This window comes from Miscanthus floridulus, chromosome 17 (assembly GCF_019320115.1).
Source record: "Miscanthus floridulus cultivar M001 chromosome 17, ASM1932011v1, whole genome shotgun sequence".
NCBI classification, from domain to species: Eukaryota; Viridiplantae; Streptophyta; class Magnoliopsida; order Poales; family Poaceae; genus Miscanthus; species Miscanthus floridulus.
The window spans coordinates 41,953,988-41,960,888 of NC_089596.1; positions in this window are offsets into that span (position 1 = coordinate 41,953,988).

Here is a 6,901-nt window from a genome sequence, read left to right on the forward strand (position 1 = left end):
CTGGCGAGCAGCCAGGGGCTATTTTCGGCGCGGAGACCTTGCCGATGAACACCGTTCCAGAGTCCCCGGGCGCTCGGTGGTTTGCGGAGGAGTCGACCACCGCTGCTGATGGAGTTGGCGGTGGAGAACGGTTGGCGACGATGACGACTGATGCGATGGAGACGCCAGAAGCAACGGCGAGAGTCGCTGAATCTTCGAAGGCGGGGGCAAGAGCTACCAGCATCGTGCCGGAGCCTGAGGCGCAGAGGCCAACAACGTCGGAGGATCAAGCGGCATGCCCTGAGATATCGCAGGGCGTGGTCAGACGCTCTGTGCGGCCACCGAGCCCCCAAGGAGCGCCACCGACTATGGAGGAAGAGGACAAGGTAGAGGAGATTGAGCGTGAAGAATCTTGACCTCAAGCCATCCGGATCCTCCGCAAGCTAGGGGATGAAGTGATGGTCGTGGAAGAGGACACCTCCAAGGAGGTGAAGAGGCTACGGTCCACCCTTTCCACAGCTATGAAGCCAATCGAGGTCAGTATTGCATCGGCGATGTCCGTCGTTGGCATTGGAGAATGGGATTCTTTATAATCTTGGTGCTTTTGCAGGGCATAGCGCGAACTGCCATACAACGGCAGCAGCTGATCAAGAGGATGGAGCCCCTCGCCAAGGAGAATGTGAAGCTGAAGGAGGCGATGAAAATGGAGAAAAACATCCAGAGGGCCCAGCGCGAAAGGGATCTTGTCGAATCAAACGCGTGGGACCTGTAATACCAAAAGGGCCCCTTATCCGAGCAACTGATGACCATCTCTGAGCAGCTGAAGCGCACCTCCGAGCAGCTGGAGCGCAACTCCGAGCAGCTGAGAAGCGTCACCGAGCAGAAGAAAGGTACCGTGGATCGATGAAGTTGTTCTGCATTGCCATACAGTTTTGTTGTTGCTGACGCGGAGCTCGGTCGATTGCGTCAAGTCGTTGGTCAGCTCCAAGAGAAGGAGAAAGCGTCTGGGCGAGCGGAGAAACTGGCTGAGGAGCTGGAAGGTGAGTAGTTTGTGGTCGGAGTTGTCGCTGATAAGATTGCTTCGTGTGACGAATCCCTTTAATGTCTGCAGAATACCGTCGAAGAACCAAGGCATAGTTCAACGTGCTAGAGCTAGAGGTGCAAACCCAGAGGAGTAAACTCGATGCCGTAGTGGTCGGAGTCAAGCTGGTGCTCGACTGTATCGACATGGAGGTAGCTCCTCAGCCCGACAACAGGCCACCATGTTCGGACACCATCATCGATAGGTGCAAGGCGGCGTGGGAAAACTTCAAGAGCTTCAACTGAGATGCCACTATCTGCGTCATGACCCATGCCCTGGCGGTGGTCCGGTCTCACTACCCTACCATCGATCTTCAAGCGATAGGGTCCAGATTCGCCAGAGGGACAGGTGCGATGAAGCAGCAGCAGCTAGAAGATGAGGTGGAGGATGCGGCGAAGAGGTTGGCCGGTGATGTCGATCTGTTCGGCGAGGCAAACGGTGAGGGCCAAGCTCAATGACCTGAGTAGAGGGAAACCTGTATGTAATAGTTGGAGAGGATATTTAAATGCTCGAGGGCATAAACAAACATTTATGTATGTGTATAAATGTTGTAAAGTGACAAGTGCATGTTTATGCGTCTTGCTAGCACTTTTGGTGAAAAAGAAACTTGTTAACCCTAACACGTTTATACATGGTATAAGTAGCGTCCGAGTAGTTAGTTCGTTACTGGGCTCTTGGCCTTGGCTAGGCCGTATTCCATAACGTCGAGCGCTGGAGCCCGTGCACGTGTAGGAGGAATAGACGTGACTAAGGAACCACAGCCGACCACCCATAACACAGAGCGTGGAGCCCATAACACGTGTAGGGAGAGATCGGAGACTGGGTTTTCTCCAAAGAACATAGAGCAAAACGTGTGCTGCTCGATGGTTGGTGAAATATCTTAGAGATATTTTAGTATGGAGAAACGGGGCGGAGCATTTATGGAGATCACGTATAATTGTTGGAGTTTAAACCGAAGTAGCATAGAGCTGGCGATCGCAAATGGAGACTAAACCGTAGTGGAGAAATAATGGAGACAAGTTATGGTGACAAAAACTTCATTCATTATGGAGTGAAGAGTACATATCTGGAGCATTTTTCAAGGATAGAAACATATAAGGTGCTTGATGTGCCACGAATTGAGGATATCGATTCCATCCAAGTCACATAGCCGGTAAGACCCTGGTCAGGTAATCTCTATGACCATGTAAGGCCCTTCCTAGGGGGAGGAGAGCTTATGCATCCCTTCAATTTTCTGCTTTCTACGGAGAATGAGGTCGCTGACCACAAATGAACGACCTTTGATGTTGCGATTGTAGTATCTTCGTAGGCCGTCTAGGTATTTTGTTGTGCAGGTGCAAGTGATCAGGCGTTCTTCTTTAGCCCTGTCGACGTCCTCTATCCGAACAGCTACAACTTGCTCTTCATTAATGTTCCACCCTAGGTGCTCCGAAGGCAATGTCCACGGAAAGTATGGCTTCAGAGTCGTAGACCAAAAAATATGGAGACACACCGGTGTTACGACTAGCTTGAGTGCGTAGTCCCCAGACCACAGCTGGAAGCTCTTTGAGCCATCTACCCGAATGCTTTTCCTCTTTCTAGTATAGTCTCTTTTTTAGGGCATCGAGGATCATGCCGTTCGCTCGTTCGATCTGGCCGTTGGCTCTAGGGTGGGCAACAGAGACGTATTTAACGAAGGTGCATCGGTCATCGTAGAAGTCCCAAAAATGATGACCAGTGAATGTAGTTATGAGGTCAGTGATAATGCTGTTCGGGAGACCGAATCTGTGGATGATATCTTCGAAGAGCTCGACTGCCTTCTTTGCAGTGGCCGAAACAAGCAGCTTGTATTCGATCCACTTGGAGAACTTATCGATGGCGACGTATAGGTACCGAAAACCGCTTGGCGCAGGCTTGAAAGGTCCGATCATGTCCAGTCCCCAGCATGCAAAAGGCCAAGAAGTTGGGATGGTCTGTAATTCCTACGCCGGCACGTGTATTTACTTGGCGAAAAATTGACATCCTTCACAACATCGAACGAGGTCTTCTGCATTGACGATGGCCGTGGGCCAATAAAAACCAACTCAAAAAGCTTTGCCAACCATCTTTCTCGAGGCCGCGTGATTGCCATAAGAGCCAGAGTGAATTTCCAGAAGTAATTTCACTCCCTCTTCTTGGGTGATGCATTTCTGCAGTATCCCTTCCTTGACGCTTTTCCTCATCAAGTTCCCGTCCACCAGCATGTAATGCTTGCTGCGACGAATGAGATGTTCAGTTTTAGTCTTGTCGGCGGGTATGTCGACGCTGGTGAGGTACTTGATGAACTGTTCTCTCCAGTCCATAGCCAGCAGAGGTACTGCAAGTACCAGCTGCTCGGCGGGGGGAATTTCTTGAACTTCCTTCTCTTTCTTAATAGACGGCATAAAGATGTCTTGAACGAAGACCCCAGGTGGAATCACGGCGTGTGAAGAGCCTATCTTAGATAGGTGGTCGGCGAGCTGATTTTGATCTCGTACCACGTGGTGGTACTCGATACTGTAGAACTTTCCTTCGAGTTTCCTGATCTCGGCGCAATATGCGTCCATCTTCTCACTAGAACAGGACCAATCTTTGTTGACCTGGTTGATGACCAGCGCAGAGTCTCCGTATACTATGAGGCATTTGACGCCAAGCTCGACGGCTATATGAAGTCCGTGGAGACATGCTTCATACTTCGCTGCGTTGTTGGAGGCTGGAAAATGAATTCGGAGAACGTATCGGAGCTTGCCCTTGGTCGGAGTAATGAATAAAATGCCAGCACCAGCACCGTTGATGTTGAGGGCACCATCGAATACATCACCTAGTGCTCGGGGCAAGCAGCGGGGATGGGCTCTTGGATCTCGGTCCACTCAGCGACGAAGTCAGCCAGTGCTTGTGACTTAATGGTAGGCCTGCTTCTGAATTCGATGGAGTAAGTGCCGAGCTCGATAGCCCACTTGATGATGCGGCCATTGGCCTCTTTGTTGCGGCGGATGTCCCCTAGAGGAAACTCGGTGACCACAGTGATCTTGTAGTACTCGAAGTAATGGCGGAGCTTGCACGACGTGATCAAAATGGCGTATAGCAACTTTTGAACCTGAGGGTAACAAGTTTTGGACTCATTAAGAACCTCGCTGATGAAGTAGATCGGATGTTGCACCATATAGGCATGTCCGGCTTCCTTGCGCTCGACGACAATAGCTATGCTAATGACACAAGAAGTGGCAGTGATGTAGACAATAGGGTTTCATCTGGTTGAGGCGCCGTCATGATCAGAGGCTTTGTTAGAAACAACTTGAGCTGCTCGAAAGCTATATCAGCCTCTTCCGACAGGAGAAATGCTTGGAGGCCTTAAGTAGTTTGAAGAATGGTAGTCCCTTCTCGCCGAGGCGTGATATAAAGCGGCTGAGAGCAGCCATGCACCCTGTGAGCTTCTGTATATCCTTTACGCAGGTTGATCATTTCATATTGGTGATGGCGGAGACCTTGTCGGGGTTGGGTTCGATACCGCGGGCGCTAACGATGTAGCCTAGGAGTATGCCGGATGAAACTCCAAAGATGCACTTTGAAGGGTTCAACTTCCATCTATATCTTTTTAGGTTGGCGAACGTTTCTTCGAGGTCGGCGATGAGATTATCGGCGGTCTTGGACTTGATGACCACATCGTCGATGGAAGCTTCAACATTGTGACCTATCTATTGATCGAGGCACATCTAGATGGCCCTTTGGTAGGTCGCCTCGGTGTTCTTGAGTCCGAAGGATATGGTGGTATAGCAATACGCACCAAAAGGCGTGATGAATGACGTTTTGATCTGGTCGTCCTCTTTGAGGGATATCTGGTGATAGCTGAAATAACAGTCGAGGAAGGAGAGCAGTTCGCAGTCGGTGGCGGAGTCTACAACCTCATCTATCCGAGGCAGACCAAAGGGGTCTTTAGGGCAGTGTTTGTTGAGATCGATGTAATCAACGCACATTCTCCATTCTTTATTCTTTTTTTGAACAAGAATAGGGTTTGCTAACCACTCAGGATGATACACTTCTTTAACAAATCCGGTAGCTAGGAGCCATTTTATTTCTACCCTAATAGCCTCCTTCTTGTATGGCGCGAATCATCAGAGTTTCTGCTTGATCGATTTGGCGGTCGGTGAGACATTCAAGGAGTGCTCGATCTTCTCCCGCGGTACCCCCGGCATGTCTGTAGGTTTCCAAGCAAACATGTCGGCATTGGCACGTAGAAAGGAGATGAGTGTGCTTTCCTATTTGGGGTTGAGGTGAGCCCCAATCTTCACGGTCTTGGTGGGGTCGTCGAGGCTGAGGCTGACCTCCTTCATTTCCTTAGACTTGGCGAAGGCACGTGGAGGCTCCAGCGCTGGGATCTCTAGGTCGTCGACGGGCACCGTCTTGGTGTCGGTGACCATGCTAGCCATCTGGATGGAGAGGTCAGTGGCTTCGGCAAGGGCGAGACTCTCTGTCTCGCAGGCGTTGGCGATGAAGAGGTTGGCCCGTAGGGCCAGAACTCCTGCAGGCGAAGGCATCTTCAACACCAGATAGGCATAGTGCGGTATGGCCATGAACTTGGCCAGAGCTGGCCGACCAAGTATGGCGTGGTAGGCGGAGTTGAAGTCGACAACATGGAAGTTGATGTGCTTGACGCGGTAGTTGCTAGCCGTGCCGAATTGTACTGGGAGGGTGATCTCTCCAAGCGGTTTGGATGCCCTGCCAGGTACCACACCCTAGAAGGAGTCAGAGGGTGTGAGGTCTTCTATTCCAAGGCCCAGCTCCTTTAGGGCTCCAGCGAAGAGGAGGTTCAGAGCACTTCCGCCGTCGACAGGTACTTTCCTAAAAAGCACTTTCTTGACGATTGCATCAAGAATGAGGGGGAAACACCCTGTATAAGGGATGTCCACCCATTGGTCGGCCCTGCTAAAGGTGATGGGGACCTCGGACCAGGGGCGATAGCTGGGGTTGGCGATGGCGTCTTCTACGGTGAGCTTTCGATCTCTTCTACTTTTGGCGACGGCGAGGCCCCCGAAGATAGTGGCGACCACTTTGTCGTGATCCTAGAAGGCGTTGTTGTCCCTAGGTGGTCGGCAGCCTCTGGCTCTGTCGTCATTGTCGCCGTCCGGCTTTTTGGCCTAAAACTCCTTAGCCAAGCCGAGGCAGTCTTTCATCTTGTGCTTGCTGTTCTTCTGGAGCGGGCACGGGCCTTTGAGAATTTTCTTGTACTGCTCGTCGTAGTTGCGCTTGGCGTGAGGTTTGTCAACAGCGGTGACGATGTTGTCTAGTCAACGATGGTGATACTGACCGGCTCTGGACCCTTCCGGCCAATCACGGCCGCTGTCCAAACGGTGGCCGCGGTCGTCGCAGTGGCGGTCGCTATGGTGTCGGTCGTTAGGGCGCTCGTCTCTGCAGCGAGTTGGGCGGTGAGTGCCCGCATCCTCGTTGAAGCAAACCTCAACTTCTTCAGCGTCGGCGTATTAAGCGGCCGTGATCATTTCGCCAATCCCCTTTAGCGGCTTACGGTTGAACTTGGAGAAGAGGTCGCGGTGATGGAGTCCTCGGACGAAGGCGGTGATGACTTCCGCTTCCGTGATGTTGGGAATAGAATTCCTCATCTCAGAAAAGCATCTGATGTACCTATGGAAGAGCTCGAACGGTTTCTAATAGATGCGGTTCAGATCGTGCTTGGTGCCTGGCCGAGTGCACGTAGCCATGTAGTTGTCGGTGAAGACCTTCTTCAGCTGTTCTTAAGATCCGATGGAATCCAGGGCAAGGCTCGTGAGCTAGTTCATCGCGGATGGCATGAGCATGACGGGAAGATAGTTCGCCATGACACTGGTATCT